Here is a 19,736-nt window from a genome sequence, read left to right on the forward strand (position 1 = left end):
ACAGTACAAAGACATTTTTATCCAGACTCATTTGAGGGTAAGTTGTTGACCTGATGCCCATCATCCTTGGGGACTTTAGTGTGTATTTCCTACCAACAAGGATCTTCTCGTACATGACCACAATACAACCATCAACATCAGGACGCTGACCTTGTACTGAAATACGGGTACCAGCTATTCTTCAGACATCATTCAACTTTTGCTAATTGTTCCAGTAATGTCATTTGCAGCAGAAGGATCTGGTTCAGAATCATGCACGGCACGTAGCTGTGTTTCTTTACTGTCCCCAGTCTGAAATGGCTCCTCAGGCTTTCATGACCTTGACACTGTCGAAGAAAGAACATAGATCAGTTGTTTTGTTGAATGCCCATCAAAGTGTGTTTTTCATGTTTCCTCTTGTTTGCTTCATCTTATCCATGTTGGGTGGGCTACCCTGGTGGCTCAGCATTAAAGAATTTGCATGCAGTGCAGGAGATGCAGTAGATTGGGGTTCAGTTCCTGAATCAGAAAGGTCCCCTGGAGGAGAAAATGGCAACCCATTCCAGTATTCTTGCCAGGAAAATCCTGAGCATCCCATCAGCTCACACATGATCTGGATTGGTCTCATTACAGAGTGAAGCTTTGATCACTTGACTAAGGTGGTGTCTGCCAGCTCTGCCCACTGGAAAATCACCTTTCGCCTTGGAAATTAATACATATTTCACAGGGAGATACTTTGAGACTATGTAAATATCTTATTCCTCTTCAAACTTTCAACTTATTCATTTGTATATGTTTATCATATAAACTTACAGATTTATATTATCAGTGAACTATAATCCATTAATGTCATTATTTATTCTGGTACTTCAGTTGTCCTCAGTTTTGCCAGTAGGTGCCCCTTCAAGTGAGCTTCTGTGTCTTTTATTTTGTCCCCATCATTCTTTGAGTGCTTCCTTATCTTTTGGTGAACCAAGATGTCCCTGGAATCAGCCAGTTCTCTAAGGGGCATGGCACCTTTCAGTGGAGAATAGTACTTAGAAGTCAAAGTCTGGATCCTGGGTGCGCTCGTTAGCACTGCCGTGTCGCTTCTCCCAGTTCTCCTTCATGGACATGCAAATATAAGCATGCAGTCACACATTTGCATCTGCATTTATTTTATCTTTATATGTTAAAAACATACATGTTCATAAAACCATGACTTTAATGTCTCCAATTCCAACCATGCCTCATGGGTACATTCTAACTTTCTCTCTTTCCATTGTTGTAACTGTCTTCTACGTCATGAGAAAATTGGTTCCCATTCCATCGTCTATAATACATTCCACTGTTTGATCAATGCTGTGTATGTAATTAATTTCCCATCGTGGTCACTGCCTAGCATACCCTTCCCCTGCCTCTCAGTGAGGATCCCTTTCTTATCTTGTTGAAGCTCCAACACTATGTGCTGGCCCACCTCTATGCGTGGCTGTCTCCTTACTCTACTCAGCCTGTGATATCCCCTTCTGGGCTGTCCCTGACTCCTCAGATGCCCTCCTCACCCCTTTTGGGCTCCAACACCCCCACTGGGGCACATTCCATCCTCATTTATGTCCCTTTTGCACTCTTCAGACTTTGAGACCCCTTATTGCCCCCTGACACCCTATCCTTGTCCATCTATGGAATTCTGTCTTAAAAGCATATAAAAACTTCAAATCTATTGAGTCAATTTCATTGCTCTGTCTACCAGTTTCTTTGCTGAAACCACACTGTTTTAATTATTGTAGCTTTAGAACTTAATTCAATATCTGCAGTGCAAATATCCCTTTTGATGTTCTTTTTCAGAAATTTATAAATGACTTGTAGTAGTTAATTTTTCTTAGAGGAACTTCTAAATTATTGCATTTTCAATTCCCTTTCACCTTTCCCTGGGGGGCAGGGGGAGGGGAGAAAATCCCCTACTTGTACATTCTTCAGCTAAGTAACAAACCCTTGTTTCACAGATGGCCAGAAGACATACAGGCAGGAGGAATAAAGACACAGATGGTATATTTGCACTCACAACACTGCCTACCTGGTAACCGTAACTTTGCAGCAATCCTGTGACTTTAGGAAGAGGTGGTCATTCCGTACACTTCAAGTACGGCTTATAAAGGTTTTTCCCAAGGTCACACAGTAAGTATCAGAATGCAGTTTTTTATTCAGAGAGGTCTCTAGAAAGAGCATCAATATAGGAATCAGGAATGAACTCTGTGCTTCTAATGGGAAATCTTTGGTCCTGATGTGTACGTTTAAATGGAAGCATGATTTTAACTGAGGCTCCAGAAAGACCTTCCTAGCAATAAGGGGCATGAGATATTAGAGCAGAAAATTATGCAGAAAATAATCTTCTGTGAGGGTCTTGAAATAGAGAGCCTTGTTCTAAGGATTGTGTCCCTGACACACAGAGCCAGTCCTCCTCTGTTCTTTGAGCCCCCTTCCCCCCACCCCCACCTTGGGCCCTGCTGTTGGCTGATGCTTTGGTTGGCAGCCACCACTGGCCTCTGCAGTGTTCCCCACCATTGGCCTGCCTGGACCTCAGTATCTTGTAGTGTCTTTGGCCCATTCTGTTCCTCTAGGGCTTGTAGCTGGTTCTCCAGTTAGGCTCGAGTTGGTCCTTCTGTCCTGCTTATCCAGATCTTTCCAAGCGTGGGCCATTTCAGCTCTGCAAAAGCACCCTAGGAACAAAGATATCCAAATAGAAAAGAAGCACTTTCCTTTGGTGCAGTTATTCCTAGCCTCTAAGATACTGTTCTCTCTCTGTTTTGGTAAGTTTCTCTATCCTAAAGAAACAAGAGGCTGCTTGTTTCTTGGTGATGAGAAGAAACATGACTGAATGCCCCTTCTGTGCCAGGCATTTGATGGGTGACCACATATAATCTTCCCAGAAATTCTATCCCCACTTTACAGATGAGGAGACTGAGGCCACAGGGCTTATGGAATTTGTATTAAGTCATGTGGAATATTAATGGTGAAACCAGGAGAAAAAACCAGCTCTACCTGACCCCAAGTCCACAAATGCATATGTTGGCATCCTACTGTGTGCCAGGCACCATGCTTTTGATCCATACTTGCCTCTCTATTGCCAAAGATTGGAGCAGATCAGTTGAGCACATTTTTGGGTAGGTCTCTATTTTTCTTAGAGCCATTCTCATTTTAAGCACATTGTGTGCAGACTGTCAGAGCCTGATCTCTTGAGCTGGGCGTGTTCGGAAAGCAGTAAAATAGCGGAAGCACAAAGACTATGCATCATGGAGTCCTGTGTGTTGGGCCAGTTGAGCCTCCTGCGTTTGCTGCATTCATTTTCCTTTGGCTCTGGAAAGGATGGTTTGGTTTTACGGACGAAGGCCGAGGACATCTGCCAGCTTGCTAACTGCCTTGCCCCCATCAAATGTGTCAGACTCACAGAACATGGCTCCCCAGCTGCAGGCCCATGGTTTTGAGATTGCCTAAATAGAAAACCACTCATTTCCCTTCGCAGGAGAGGCGCCCAAAGCAGATATTTCAATATATTCCAATTTAGCCAAGGGAAGCCAGAACATGGATGCTGTTGCCAAGGAAACCACCTCCTTCCTCCCCGTGTGCTGTGCATACGTGTATCACTTCATCTCTCCACTCTCCAAGGTAATATCATAGCCCTGTGCTTGGGGAAGGATTTTTAAAAAGGCATATAAAACCTCTTAGCATCGAGAAGATTCATTAAATGATCTCACTCCAGAGGAGCTTAAATTATTCTTTTTAGACCCTTTTATGCTGAGGATGGGGAAATGGCTGAGTCAGTGCTATCTCTCACAGCCCAGCTTGGTGTCTTGCTGGAAACAGTTTTCAGAAATAAACAAATCAGGGTGCAGAAGCTTAGACAGGGAGAGTGTGTGTGTAATAATAACGAGGCCATCATGTAGCTGTAATGTCACTGGCTAATCCCTCCGAGGAGGTCTGCTGAGACCACCTCATCCACAGGCCTCCTGGGCATGAGGCCATGTCTCACAGGGCAAGCTTCAAAGTGCAGACAAGAGAGGGTCTCTGTAGCAAGGCCACCTGTCAAAAGTCCCTGTGTCAGGAACCACACAGGGCCTTCTTGTGTCCGATCTGTACTCAGGCCCAAGCCAGGGACCGTTTCTGTCCTCACTCCAGTGTCTGGTCTCAGTCTGTCTCTCTCCCTGATCACCCTTCTTATCCCCACCTGCCCCGATTCTGTGTGTTCAAATAGGTGCAACTCACCCCCGATGTCTCACAACTGAACAGGCAAACTGGGCTCCAGCCTTGATAATCATGTGGGTGTTCTGTGTGTGGCCCTGACTTCATGCCTTCTTTTCTCAGCCCCTTTCTGGCTCCTGGTACTCAGCTCCCCTCCTGCCCATTGAATGAGTAGATTCAATTTGACTTCCTTTGTTCAATTAATGGCACTTGCCCAAGGATATTGGCTTATACTAGTGGTTCTCAACTAGGGGCAGCCTGTTCCCTCAGGAGACACTGGCAGTGTCAAAGGCATTTTTAGTTGTTAGGTCTGGGAGCAGGTACACCGGCATGCAGTGGTTTGAGGCCATGGATGTTGCTAACATTCTGAAATGCACAGGACAACCCTTTGGTGTGTTAGTCGCTCAGTCATGTCTGACTCTTTTCAATCCCATGGACTGCAGCCTGCCAGGCACCTCTGTCTAAGGAATTCTCCAGGCAAGAATACTGGAGTGGGTAACCAGTCCCTTCTCCAGAGGTTCTTGACCCAGGGATCAAAGCCCATCTCCTGCATTGCAGGTGGATTTTTTTTCTGTCTGAGCCACCAGGGAAGTCTGGACAGCTACCATATCCAGCCCCAAATGTCAGTAGTGTTGAGGCTGAGAAACACTGGCTTATACTTATTCTCTTTGCTCATTCATTTAATAAATATTTATTGAGTACCTACTATGCATCAGGCTCTGAACCAAGCACCTTGGGACGTGAGTTTAACAAGATGGACATCCATTTGCTCACTTTCTCACTTAGAGCCAATTGGATGACATTAAACCAGTAATTATACAAAAAACATTATTTAAGTACATTTGGGATCCTGATACGAGAACAGGCTTGGTTCTCCTGCCCCTTTTCTGAGGCCTGCCTGGTGCTCCAGCCCATCCTGCCCTGGCTCCTGTGCGGTATGGACGTCCATTTCATCCTCCACAGTTGCTCCACCATGCCTGGCACACAGCTTGCTTCCTCGACAAGACATAGGCTTTTGTAGTTTAACTGCATGGTTGCTGATCACGACAGGTGGACAGTTAGCAGACCATGAAAAGAACAACCCTGAGATGTCACAGAAGGTCCAGGACTCTGTCATCTTCTGAAGCCCCAGTCCCTGACCTGCCTCTCCTGAGTGACATCTAGGACAGCAAACAGAATAATCCTCCAGCTTCACCCTCTGCTTCCTTTCAGGTGGGACTTACTGATCCCTACCTCCCAGCCCTCCTCTCACCAGCCCCCTTCTCTTATGGGCTTACCTAATACCATGAAGTCCTTTGGGGACTTCAGAACTAGACGACCTGGGTTTGAATCCCACCTTCACCACTTACTAGCTGTGTGACCACGGACAAGTTGCTTAGCCTCTCTGTGCCTTGGATTATTTTTATGTAAAATGAAGATAATAGTAATGTCTATCTTATAAAATTTTCCAGCAGTTAAATGAGTTAGTGTACTAAAGTCCCTGATTCACAGTAAGTGCCATTTATGCTTTGCTATTTCCCCAGCATGTTGGCCTGATGATGCAAACACAGCAGAAGTTTCTGGCTCTGCCTCTTGTGGCCATTTGCTCGTCCCCATGGAGCTCAGCCATGCCTGAAGAGCCACAGATCTTTCTTTTGTGTCACCTGGGAGAGCTGGCTGCTGGAGGGCAATGAATGCTTGGCCTGGGCATTTTGAGGGTTTCCACAAGTGGGAGGAAGATGACAATGACTGTGGAAGGAGAGGTTGTCATGGAAATGCACCTTGTCCAGGTTGTTGCAACCTGGCCTCTGGGCTGGCTCCACCTGGATGCGCCTTACACGGGGTCTTGCCTTACCATTTGTTCAGGGAGGCGATGGACAGAGATAGATGCCTTTCTTACCCACCAGTCTGCTGCTGCATCTTTTTCTGTCTGATGTGATGAGCAGCTCAGGCTTCTCCTGTCTCCCAGCTTCTGTGAACATCACATGAGGTGATGGGCGCCAAATGATGCTGGTGGCAGCTGTTGACTGGGTGGCTCCCTGTCCGACAGCAGAGTGGGCTGGGGGGAAGGGGACTGATGGTTGGGGAACATCTTCTCTGTGGCTGGACTGAGAGGCTTATGTGTGCTGTCTCGTTGAACCTCCCAGTAATGCTGAAGAAGCTGGAGCGTATTGTCACCTGCTCAGAGTCCCACACCAGGGGATGACAGTGCCTGAGCTGGTAGCCATGCTCCGTCTGCCTTTAAAGCCCAGCCATGTCTCCCCATGCATAATTGCTCCTGGCCAGTTGGGGAACCTCAGCAATGGCCAAGAAATGCCAACATGAGCTCCTACTTAGGTGGCCACATTGGCAGAGGGACTTGGCCAGCTGGAAGGCACCTACATCGCCTCTGTCCAAGTGGGCTGGGGTAGGCCCAGGTCATCAACTACAGGGTGGTGGGATTCCAGTGCTCTGGGGTCTGCCGGCTGCCTCCATGACCACGGCACCTCCTGGGAGGCCAGTGATGGGAACGGGGCCCACAGCCCTGCATGGGCAGTTCTTTCTGCTCTCGTCTTTTCCTCCTCCACCCACCTGCTAATCTCGCTTGCACATGAAAGCCTCCCCCCGCAATCTCCACTCCCCTCCCCGATCCCTTCCCTGCGTTTGTACTTTATGATGCGGGACTTTGGAGAGAAGACTCATTAGAGTCATTATTACATGCGCAGAAATATGTCTTTCATCTCATTCACATTTCATGTTCCTCCCACTTGATCTCTTGACGCTTTTTAATTCCTGATATTACATCACACACACACACACACACACACACACACACACAGTTCTTGCTGGGGTTCATTCTTTCTACAGAGTTGTCATCATTGCTTGCTGTCTGAGGAGTGCTCCTTGTTGTATATTTATTCATTTCTGAAAAAGATTTTGGGATTGACATTGTCTGATGCTCCTGACTTTGATTGTAGGGGTAGGTAGCATTGTAATTAGAGGAGATGTGAGGACAGAGGACCAAAGTCTAGAGCCCTGTCCCCTGTCCCCTTCCTCCCTAGAGGCCAGGTGTCCATCTGTGAAACAGGTAGATCCCATCGCCTAGTCCAATCCCCACATCTGGCATCAAATGGGCTTTTTGGGGTGTAAGCACTGTTTAATTTATGGTAAAAGGGATATTGGGAGGAGTCGGGGCCATCCATAGAACCACAGAAAAGGTTGAAAAATCAACTCTGATGGGCAGAGCAGGGTAGCCCTGGGAACCTGGGAACTGGGTTCCCTGCTGCCTCTTTAGGCTCCATGATGAGGATGAAAGGAGATCTAAAGGCTGTCAGTTCCTCCCTTCTCAGCTCAAGGTCCCAATGCAGGGAGAGAGTATGGGATCGGCTCAGCTACCAAGATAAGAAGGAAGTGTGTTTTGACTGACAGTTGCATTAAGATTCCATCTAATCAGGGCAAGGGGTTCCCCAAAGTAAGAGGTTGTTTCCAGAAGGAGGCAGTGGATTCTGAGTATGTAGAACAACAGACACCATGACTCAGTCCCAACAGTGGAGGTGGTATGACCGCTGTGCGAAGAGAGGAAGAAGCAGGTCTTTGTGGCTCTAAATCTGTGACCAAGAGATATATTTTTGGAACTCAGAGATTGCCTTCTAATTCGGAACTCGGGGGCTGGCAAACTTTCCCCGGAAAGGGCTAGATAGTAACTATTTTGGCTTTCTGGGCCATATGGTTTCTGCCACAAGGACTCAACTCTGCCAAGACCTGAAAGCAGCCGTAGGCAATATGTAAATGAGGTGGTTTTGGCCCTGTTTCAATAAAGTTTTATTGAAAAAAACCCCAAGTAGCATGTCCTGGACATTCAGGTCAAAGTTGTTCTAGTAAGTCACCTTCATGTCATGGAGAATCTCCCTCTCTGCTTTAGTAACCCTTGTATTTCTGACTGCGGTTCTTCAACTCGGCTCTGCTTCAGGACACTCAAGGGAGCCTGTCGTGAGCCCATGAGCACAGACGCCCAGGACCTGTTCAGACTTCCAGGTCAGAATCTTCAAGGATGGGCCCAGGGCCTGCATGTTTAACCCATGCCCTAGGTGGTTCTGACTTACGTATGCATTGTCATGAACTGGTCTAAGATGTAGTCAGGGAGACAAGATCATCCTTCATGAACCACAGGAGTGACAGATGAGATGGGGTGGGCTTAGGAGCTGAGAGGAGGGAGGCTCCTGAGGGCTAGGGGAGAGCACGTGTGTGCAGGGCGGGCTCAAACTGGCCCTGAAGGAAGTCTGAACTGTCAGAGCACTAACCTGGCTTTTTCTAGCTGGCAGTCTCTTTCCCCATCCTGTACTCTGCTGTTAATTAAGAAGGAAGTTTATTAAAAGCAGGTGCTAAACCTGAGACCTGTGGTGCTCTGCTCTGCAGCGGTCAGGTCTCTGAACAGCTTTGTGTCCTCATCCTTCTGAAGGGGCCACACCTGTAGCCCAGCCTCACTTCTCTGCCTTCTTCCAAGTCTCCTCTTCCCCTTTCATTTGTGCTTTGCTCCCTAAAGACCTGGTTTCTCACAACACCTCTTCTCCTTTGCCCCAGAAAACAGCCACCCATGGCTCTTTCTGAGCGTGACCATGTTCTGTCAAATTCAGCTCCTTCTTGCCATAATCATTAATAGGATTAGGAGCCTGGTGAGTCGTTCTCTCCCATCTTGCTCCTCTTTCCATGTTTTCATCCCCACCAAATACCATCCCCTAAAACCTTTGGGGTATCTTCTGTTGAGGGGGAGAGTGCCCTCTGTAGGTGCTAGCAAAGCTGCTTCAGTCATAAGGAGGAGAATGGGTTATTGCTCCTTGGGTATGGCCTGGACCGAGACGGCCTCTGATCCTCACCTCCTCCTCTTGGATCCAGACAGAGAGCTCTGCTCATTACAGTAGAAAATACTAATTGCTGGCTCAATAGTCATCTCCTTCTTCTGGCAATAGAGCACCCTTTTCTTTGGGAATCCACTCCATCTTCAGTCCGAGTCCATGTGGTTGGGGTGTGATAACTCCAGAGACTGCATGTGACTCAGGCCCGGTACATCAGTGCATCTGACTCCCCCAGGTACTCTCAGTGGTCCAGGGCAAAGTTGGTTCAATGCTGGTACTCTTGAGGGGTTTTGGAGAGGAGAGCTCTCTCCTTCAGGATTTGGGATTGTGATATTGTCAACCCAGAGCTTTGAGACTCCCACATGTGGAGAGAGTGTGCCCGAGAGTGAAAATCGCACAGAGGAAAACAAAGCCCAGAGACAGACCAGACGGAGAACCAAGAGCAGGAGCTCAAACACAGGTCCAGAGGGCGTGGGTCAAGCTTCTGGATCCAGCTAGACCTGAAGCCAGAACACTGCTTGTAGCCTCTTCTGCTATCGGAGCCTCACAGTAGCCTTTTGGATTTAGCTGACTTATGTTGAAACTCAGGGTCTTGACTGATAGTTTACTTGACAGTGGCAGGGAGGGTCATTCAACCGGGATTTCTGGGCTGCAGGCCGACTATCTCGTCAGCTGTGAGGCCACCCAGGGTGGGTGTCAGGTCCAAGGGCACATGGCTTCCTCCTGGGAAAGGCTGAGTTTGGTGGGAGTGGAGATGGCCAGTGGGAAGAGGCTGCAGCCATACTGAGCAGAGTGAGGAGGTCAGGCTTCTGGCTTGGAGACCTGGTGGATGGAGAGATGCTAAGGAGTTGGAGGGTGGGAGGGTGTTCAGGTTACTGGGTGGTGGTGGAGGAGGGCCTTGCTGCCCCCAAGCCAGCCTCTCCCCTCTTGGCTGTCTCTGCTATCAATGACCTCAGCCTTTCCCAGGAGGAAGGCAGGTGGCCTCGGGTCTGACATTTACTCTGGGTGGCCTTGGTTCCCTTATCTGTGAATGGGGACGAGGCAGTACCCTAAAAGTGTGAAGTGTACCCAAGAATCTGAATGTGAGGGGGATGCAGTGGCCCTCTGACCACTCAACCCAGACATTAAGTCATAAAATGGAGCAAAGCAAGGACACAAAATCCCTTCAAGAGGCAGTGGGTCAGGAAAGCTTGGAAATCACTGACCAACTGACCGAATGCATGTGAAGGCGGTGCTCATCATGGAGTCTCACCAGCCCAGTGGAGCAGAGGAATTAGGGTGGCCCAGGGGCACGTGTCGGAGGGCCCTGAATGGCTGCACCTGGCCTCTGTCGTGAAGAAGGATTGTCACAGCCTGGTGCCACGGGCTCCCCTAGCGACACTCTAGTGCCCTGGATTCCTGTATCGCTGGTCCTCGGGGAGAGGACATGCTGGTCAGACAGCAGAACCAGCTGCAAATGAAGATATTGGCACTTGAGCTTTGGTCATTGTCTGTGAGAGCTGTGAGTCAGCATCCTAGAGCCTGTCAAGCCTGGACACTGATGACTCTGCGTTTCTGGTTTGCATGCCTGTGTCAGGCCCTGGCCCAGGGCTCCTAAGGTTAGGAGGTTATCGGTGTAACCAATGGGTTGTACCCCAGAGATTCTGATGAATGAGGTTGGAGTGGAGCCAGACCTTTCCATTAAACAGCCCCTAGGACGCTCTGAGCACAAGCTTGGAGAGAACAATGGCTACACAGAGTGAAGCTCATATGGAACCCACTGGAACCTCTGACCTTCATGGAACCCCTACATGGATTCTGCTGATTGGCTTCTATGTTCACTTGAGTGATTTTAATTCCCTCAAGATCCCCTGTGGGCTTCCCAGGTGGCACAGGGGTAAAGAACCAGCCTGCCAATGCAGGAGACATTAGAGGCATGGGTTTAAGCCTGCGTCAGGAAGATCCCCTGGACGCCGGCATGGCAGCCCACTCCAGTATTCCTTCCTGGAGAAACACATGGACAGGGGAGCCTGGCGGGCTACAGTCCATGGGGTCACAAAGAGCTGGACACAACTGAAGTGACTTAGCACACACACGAGATCCCTTGCAGGCTTTGATGAAATTAACCATGCAGTACCAGACACTGGAGAAGGAAAAATGGGCTCTCTATCTGGAAGCTGTGAACAGAGAGGGAAAGGACGTGCCAGCAGTTGCCCCTCCTCTGAACTGTCTACCTCTGGACCTGCAGTTGGGTGTTGTACCATCTGAGTTTTTCAACCCACAGAGGTATGACTTAGGGTAGAGGTGATTTCCATGATCCTCTGTGCATCAGGATTTGGCTGGGATGACTCTTGTTTGCAGTCATGTGGTTTTCTGGAACTGCAGAGGTTGGGAGTTGTCTCTCAGAAGCATTTCTGAGTGACAGGAGCTGGGCGCAGAAGCAGAACCCCTCCTCCTGTGCTCCAGAGCAGTGAGTCCTCCACAGGTCCCTCTCCTGAGACTGGGGGGTCAGGGTGGTGTCATTCATCCCGTCCCTCCTAGAAGCTAAGTGGAGAGGCAAAGGTCTGTTCAGTATAGGCTCTGATTTTTTATGTGACCTAAAAGCTCACAATGGCACCCCACTCCAGTACTCTTGCTTGGAAAATCCCATGGACGGAGGAGCCTGTTAGGCTGCAATCCATGGGGTCGCTAAGAGTCGGACACGACTGAGCAACTTCACTTTCACTTCTCACTTTCACGCATTGGAGAAGGCAATGGCACCCCACTCCAGTACTCTTGCCTGGAAAATCCCATGGACGGAGGAGCCTGTTAGGCTGCAATACATGGGGTCGCTAAGAGTCGGACACGACTGAGCAACTTCACTTTCACTTCTCACTTTCACGCATTGGAGAAGGAAATGGCAACCCACTCCAGTGTTCTTGCTTGGAGAATCCCAGGGACGGGGGAGCCTGGTGGGCTGCCGTCTATGGGGTCACACAGAGTCGGACATGACTGAAGTGACTTAGCAAGCAAGCAAGAAAAAGCTCACAAGTATGGAGACTGTAGAAAGAACTTTCTCAGGCTAGGCTCTGTTGACCTGGACAAAATAATCTCAACTGGCTCACATTTTGAGCCAACATATACTCACTATAGCAGAGAAGGCAATGGCACCATACTCCAGTACTCTTGCCTGGAAAATCCATGGACAGAGGAGCCTGGTAGGCTGCAGTCCATGGGGTAGCTAAGAGTCGGACACAACTGAGTGACTTCACTTTCACTTTTCACTTTCATGCATTGGAGAAGGAAATGGCAACCCACTCCAGTGTTCTTGCCTGGAGAATCCCAGGGATGGGGGAGCCTGGTGGGCTGCCATCTCTGGGGTCGCACAGAGTCGGACACGACTGAAGCGACTTAGCAGCAGCAGCATACTCACTATAGAACCATGGGCATTGTTAGTATTGCTTCACTTCTATTGCTTGTTTCCCTCCACAAACCTCTGCTATCACCTCCATCTCGCTCTCTCTTTGCAGTTAACCCCAGGTCTTGCTCTGCAGAGAAAATAGAAGATGTCAAGTGGCAATGCCAATTAAATTTTAAGACAATGTCCACCATCCTGTCTTTATTCTCCAGATGTCTTTTTAACCAAGGCTAATGCCACCACTTGCTGCTGTCTTAAGGGCCGTTTGTTGTGCTGTCTTCATGCTCTCCCTTTACTGAACTATTCCATCAGCATTCAGGCATGTTTGTGTCTCATCCCTATACACAGTGGAGTTCTTTCCTCTCTCCTCTCCTTTCAGCTCTTCTTCTCCTGGTCTTCATTCACAGACACATTTATTGAGAGAATAGTCTACCCTCCATATGTCGTGTGCTTTTCATGCAGGCTCAGGAATCTGCATTTTACACCCCCCTTGGTCATCTGATGCATGAGGTCTTTGTACTCCATTTTGCAAATTCTTGCCTCAATCTTTGGTGTTCCTTGGCTTGAGCCTTTTCATTCTTCACCATCCACATTTCTTTTGAAATCTCATCTGGCTCAAGGCATCATCCACCACCTGGAATCTGCTTTCTATCTCCAGCCCAGTCATGGCTCTTGAGTTTCAGAACTGCATTATTCAACTAACTCTGTGAGGATTTTCCAAAGACACTGAAATGTTCAGAGCAGGACCTCTCATCTTCCCCAAGTCTCCTTGTCCCCATGCTCCCCAGCCCTATCTCTAGCATCATTAACTATCTACTTACCCAAGTGAGAAACCTCAGCTCCCTCTTTCTCACTGCCCCTTGCCAAATTTTCAGTTCCCATGTCCCATCCACGCTAACTCTTAAGCAAGTCTTAAATTCACCAGTTGTTCTTCATTCCCACTGCCATGACCTATCCAGGGCCCCATGCTTTTTCTCCTGGATGAGCCCCCACCTGGGTCTTTGCTCTTAAGCTTACCTTCTCCCAGGCGGGTTCTACACTGACCTAGGGGCCTCTCCGGAGTTTGAGACATTCAGGCCTTCAGTAACATCTTGCTGCCTCTGTTTGGACAAAATATCACCCTACCTGGCATAGAAAGCCTTTCATGGCTCCTCTCCCGTCCCAAGATGCTCATTCATCAGCAAGATCAAGGAGTCACTTCTCAAGTCTGGCACAGTCCTGGGGCTGGGCAGAAAATTCAAAAGATTATGGCCAAGTTTAGCAAGTTTCTGTCCTTGAGACAAAATACAGTGGCTCAGACTGAAAAGTCAGCTTCCTAAGAATCAGAACCCTTATCCAGTATTAAGTTTTACTAATAATTACAAGGGCTTCCCAAGTTGGGCTAGCGGTAAAGACAGCCTGCCAAATCAGGAGATGTAAGAGACACAGGTTCAGTCCCTGGGTTGGGCAGATCCCCTGGAGGAGGACATGGCAACCTTCTCCAGTATTCTTGCCTGTTGACTACCATGGATAGAGAAGTCTATTAGGCTATAGTCTATAGGGTTGCAAAGAGTCTGACATGACTGAAGGGACTTAACACGCACGCCAGAAATTGCAAGGATCAAAATAATTGTGAGGCACAGGTAAAGCATGAGGCCCAAGACCACCTGTACTGCTCCCTAAGACCATTTTTTTTCTTTTTTTTTTTTGCCTCATTCAGGTTATCGGAAGAGGTCTCATGTGACCCATGCGAGCCATCCCTTACTATAAAGGGAGCTATCTTGGTCATGCAGTATCTCCATTTTATTCTCTGATAGTTACACAGTTTGCACATTTCCCAGGGAGCCCTACCCCATAAATCCATAGGGTCCAGGTTTGTTTACCATAAGCAGTGCTGGACAGATATGGTACATCTTGCTAAAAGCATTCCATAGATAAGAACCCTTCTGCTAGCCAATATCATTAGTGTGTTTGCCAGGGGCTCTGACATTAGCGATTATGAGGCAATTTGACCCGGTCATCTTTCTTTCTTCCCCAGTCAAGGTAGAGAGTGGCCTGCAGCTAACCCTTTCCTCCCCAGACCTGCTCTGCCTACCGCTCCCACGTCTGTGTTACCAGAGCTCTGTCCATGACCTCCTTCTGTGACCACGGGCCATGGACAGCCTCCTCCATGCCTGTGGCTTCCTTTCTCTAAACATAGGCTCCCCAATCCATACATACTTTGCACCCTTGACCCTCAGACCCACACATTCCACTGCCCGCCAGACCCCAACACCTTGGTGTCCTGCAGGCCCCCAAACTACATGCCCCTCGCTGAGCCCTCGCTGCCTCTCCAAGCCCATTCCTCTCCCACTGGACCTCTCAGGGCAATAACACCCACTTCACCTGGTTGCCCCCCAAACCTTGAGTCATCCTGGGCCTCCTACTTTCTGGCCCTTTGACTTAAGTTAAGTCAGAGAGGATAACCTCACTGAGCCTCAGTTTCCACAGATGTAAAATGGGCATAATAGCAACATCTGCTTCACAAAGCTGTTGCAGGATCCAATGAGATGGTGATGATTAGACGACATGGGCTTATCACAGCGGCTGGCAGGTGCTCAGAGACTGGCAGCAAGCGCCTCTGACTCCTCTTCCCCGCCATTGCCCAAGGCTAGGTGCTGCCTTCTCAGGGTCGCCACTCTGTTCACCATCCTCTGCTCTGTGCCCCCATCTCTGCCTCCGCCTATGGTAATAGTCTTGGGCCTGATCTGGCCTCCTCTGGGTGGCCCTTCTAATATGCCCTCTATTCCACCTCCAGTTGCACACCTGACCTGCCACTGCCTTGGAAGGCTCTCTGCTGCCCCTTGGGATAAATTCTAGTCTCCTCAGAGTGGCTTAGGAGGCTGGATTAGACGTGGCTGCCACCCTGTGGCTCCCCTCCTCCAGTGCTAACCACTGGACACACGAAATTTTCAATTTCTCTGACCTTCAGGATTTGGCCAATGCCTCCCTCTGCCTGGAAGACTTCTCCCTTCTCCATCTCCGCCTGAGGACCCTCTGACCATCTCCTGCACATATGCAGTACTCTGTCTTTCCCCCATCACAGCACTTTCTAGTTGCATGGTCACTGCCAGGTCCCATATTGGGACCTCTTGTAGGTCGGTGAGCATCAGGAGGGCAGGGAGCATGGCTGGTTCACGTAATGTCTCCAGCACTGAGAACATCGCTCAGCAGGGTAGGTTTTGGATACTAAATGAAAGCAGTTGTTAAATGCGAGGGTGGGTGAGGGGTGAGAAGGTGGGAGGAGCCCCTGAGTCAGGGGTTTCTGGTTTGCATGGAGTTGAGATAAGATCATGGCATCTGGTCCCATCACTTCATGGGAAATAGATGGGGAAACAGTGGAAACAGTGTCAGACTTTATTTTTGGGGCTCCAAAATCACTGCAGATGGTGATTGAAGCCATGAAATTAAAAGATGCTTACTCCTTGGAAGGAAAGTTATGACCAACCTAGATAGCATATTAAAAAGCAGAGATATTACTTTGCCAACAAAGGTCCGTTTAGTCAAGGCTATGGTTTTTCCAATGGTCATGTATGGATGTGAGAGTTGGACTGTGAAGAAACCTGAGCGCTGAAGAATTGATGCTTTTGAACTGTGGTGTTGGAGAAGACTCTTGAGAGTCCTTTGGACTACAAGGAGATCCAACCAGTCCATCCAAAAGGAGATCAGTCCTGGGTGTTCATTGGAAGGACTGATGCTGAGGCTGAAACTCCAGTACTTTGGCCACCTCATGCGAAGAGTTGACTCATTGGAAAAGACCCTGATGCTGAGAGGGATTGGGGGCAGGAGGAGAAGGGGATGACAGAGGATGAGATGGCTGGATGGCATCACCGACTTGATGCACATGAGTTTGGGTGAATTCATGAGTTGGTGATGGACAGGGAGGCCTGGCGTGCCGCAATTCATGGGGTTGCAAAGAGTCAGACACAACTGAGTGACTGAACTGAACTGAACTGAACTGAGATGGGTAATATTAAGGGAGGTTGAATTGTGTTGGAGTTTTTGTATTAATGGACCAGGAAGGCCCAGGTGAGTTTGGCAGTTGGTCGCTGGAGACCTGGCCACTGGAGGTCAGGCCTTGGAAGCAGACCTAGCCTCCCTGTCCCCTCCTCTGCAGGGTTGGGGCACAGCATGGGCTCTCCCTATGGGGGTGCCGAAGAGTAGGTACATTTTCCTAAGGTTTCTTCCCTCCAACATTGCTTTGCATTGATCTGCTAATCCTGCAGAAGACTAGAGCTGGAACCCATGAGGCCAGTCCATTTTCCTCCGTTACATGTGGCTCATCTCTAAGGGCCTCTGGGGAGGGACAGTTTGGTCTGGGAGTGGGGATGTCATTCCCAATGGTCTGCAGGAAGCACTCAGCAACATCTGGGAACTCCCTCTGGGTGGCTTCACGGGGAGGAGGGGCAGCAAAAAGTCACCCCTGTGTACATGTGTGTGCTAAGTCGCTTCAGTTGTGTCCACCTCTTTGCGATGCTAACGGACCGTAGCCCACCAGGCCCCTTGATCAGCTCTGGACTAAAGGGTGTGGGCAACGAGGGTGCAGGATAGAGTGGCACTTTATTCCCTTGACCTGACCTTGACATGTGGATTCTCCCAAGTCTTTGTAGGAGCATCCCCGTCATGCCTCCCTCCTCTCCTCCTATTCCTGTATTTCACAGATTCTGCTGTCTCTTCCGTCTCCCAACTGTGGTGGCTTCCTCCCTGCCCACTTTCTGCTTTTCTCTGTGGAGGGAGGGCTGAGCCCTGCTCTGAGGAGGGGTGAGGGGGAAAGGAGCAGGGAGAGAAGGGTGTGGAGGAACGGAGGCTCTCACCCCAGGCTGGGGCTGGTTTCCTCTAAACCAACAGCAATCAAACATGTCTCACCACTGTGAGAATTAATTCCCTTTTCAAGCTCCCCTTCAGATAGGTGAGAAATGTGTGTGCCTCCTATTAACATGAGCGTGACCCCATTTCTTGTGAAATGACAACCCTGGTCTGATTATGCTCAGGAAGCATCCCCACCTGCCTGCCCCAGGCTGCGTGACAAAAGCTCCCTCGTCCTAACTGACAAATGAACGTCGTGCATCCAGATCTTCCGTGTGATCTGCAGACAATGCCCGCTTCATCTCAGTCATAGGATGGGATCAGGAAGACGGTCTGGTTTCCCTCTTTGTGTGCCCAGCAGTACTGGAAGTGAGAGAGGGAGCTGCTCACAGGCTTGGCTGGAGGAGCATGAGGCTGGGAGCAGCGTGGCCTGGTCCAGTCTGCTTGCTGGGTGTATTTGGGATTGAGTTCCTGGTGGCTCAGACAGTAAAGCATCCACCTGCAATGCAGGATACCTGGGTTTGATCCCTGGGTTGGGAAGATTCCCTGGAGAAGGAAATGGCAACCCACTCCAGTATTCTTGCCTGGAGAATCCCATGGACAGAGGAGCCTGGCAGGTTCCAGTCCACGGGGTTGCAAAGAGTTGGAGATGACTGAGCAACTAACCCCTCTCTTCTCTGAGAGCAGAGGGCTGGCCCATTAGACCTGGAAGGGCTTTTGAATCTGATACTTGCTGATTCCAGGCTATCACTGAGTACAGATTTAGAACCTCATAAAAACTGGGCTCCCATTTGCAGTGTTGGAGGAAGGGTCTAGAAAGTTCTCTAGGAGACAGAGTTAAGAAGCCAGCTCAGTGTTTGGATAAAGGCTCTCCCTCGGGTAACGACACTGCTCAAGGCACCAGCAGAGCTTCTCTCCCTGGCAACTCGAAGCCCAGCATGGCCTGTGTGTTCAGCGGGAGCCAGCACATGGGTGAGAGGACAGGGTGTTCATTCTTTTGCTCAGACGCTCGCTCATCCATCAGATATTCGTTGAGCATCACCTGAGATCCGGCAGCATGGGAGAGTAGGAGGTCTGCCGTCAGCCGGAGCTCTGTTACCCTCAGGCCAGCCTCTTTCTTGAGTGTCACGTGGACACCCGGCTGCTGGCCACTGGGCTGTGGCCATGCATCTGCCTGTTCTGGGCTGCCCACGTGAGGATGGGTGGAGATGATGCTCCTGGCAGGGAGTGGGCCTCCCACATACCACCCCCTTCTCTGTCCTCTGCATGCCCTGTCCTGGGTGCCCTTGGCCCCTGGGCGGGTCAGCCAGGCATGTGTACACAAATAGCTCTGCTACAGAGGAGGGACCGGGGCACCGCAGTCAGAGGGGTGAGAGGACTGACCAGAAGCTGTTTTACGGGATGGTGCTGAGTTGAACCTGGAGTGAGCTGGCATTTGGAAGAGAAGGGATGAAGGTCATTGCAGGGGCAGGGAACAGCTTGAGTGAATGCACGGATGCACAGAGCTTGGGAGGACCGAGGAGGAGAAGGAAGCCTGTGGGGGGCGTGTGAGGGCAAGCATGCTGGGCAAGATGGTGCCTCTGTGCAGGCTCTAGGGGAGGGCTGTTCGGACCACTCTCTTGTGAGAGCTGGGGGTGCCCTATTCTGGGGTCTCCAGGTACAGAACAGCAGTCTGGGGGTGATATTTCCTTTTCCTTTGCTCTCCAGGACTGGCTACTGTTAACACGGTTTTCTGTTTAACATGATAATTTTACTTTTTCTAAACTCTTCAGTAGGGGGAAAGCTGCCATTTGCTTGGTCTTGGAATAATTTGCCCTATCTTTCTTCTTGCAAAATAAGAAGAAATTCTTCCATTTGGCTTCTCTGCCCTCTTGTTCTCTGGAGCAAACCCTCTGCCTTGCCCGCACTGATGAGCACTTTGTGTTTGGCTCCCTGCTCTAGATTCCTAGCTCTGTGAGGGCAGGGACCCACTCTTTGGTCTGCTCCTGTACCCCAGCCTTGTGAGAACTGTTGTAACTGTTAGGCTTTCAGTACATATTTGAAGAATCAGTAAATGAATGGCAGTTGGGTTGATGATTCTTGGGTCCCTCGACATGGGGCAGGTTGATGTGGTAAGATGTTGATTGAATCAGCCAAGCCCAAATTCATCTGAGACCTCGTGATGCTCTTGGGTGAGTGGTGAATATTATAGGATGCTTAAAACTTCCGGGAAGATGAAAGAACAATCCTGAAGTTACGCTGAAGGCTACACTGGGCTGGCTTCTCTCATCTCTCCCAGTGGCCCTGGCTTGTTGTGGGGTGCTGATTGCTATAGTGATGGCACGACTGAAGTGAATGGCAGTGATAAAATGCCACCAAGGGAGAAGGGGTTTTGACTAATCCATAGCCTTGTTCAAATGAAGTCCTTTGAAATAGCATTGAGAAGGGGTTATATCCTTTCCCCAAGGTGCTGGCAGATGTCATGATGTCAACAGCATTTCCTGATCTTCAGTGAGCAGCCAGGCTGATTTCTGTCTTCTCTCTGTTACTCA

The 19,736-nt window shown here is 49.4% G+C and overlaps 1 protein-coding gene and 1 long non-coding RNA gene across 2 annotated transcripts in view; both read left to right on the forward strand.

The window, feature by feature from the left end:
• Nucleotides 1-19,736, forward strand: part of RPS24 (ribosomal protein S24) — a 255,733-nt gene that overhangs the window by 185,038 nt on the left and 50,959 nt on the right. The gene's annotated exons all lie outside the window — the stretch shown is intronic.
• On the forward strand, nucleotides 1,894-9,416 carry LOC133240498 (uncharacterized). Its single transcript, XR_009734239.1, has 3 exons — nucleotides 1,894-2,133; nucleotides 3,479-3,621; nucleotides 5,718-9,416. It is a non-coding gene; the product is annotated as an uncharacterized LOC133240498 (long non-coding RNA).

This window comes from Bos javanicus, chromosome 28 (assembly GCF_032452875.1).
Source record: "Bos javanicus breed banteng chromosome 28, ARS-OSU_banteng_1.0, whole genome shotgun sequence".
Taxonomy (NCBI): Eukaryota; Metazoa; Chordata; class Mammalia; order Artiodactyla; family Bovidae; genus Bos; species Bos javanicus.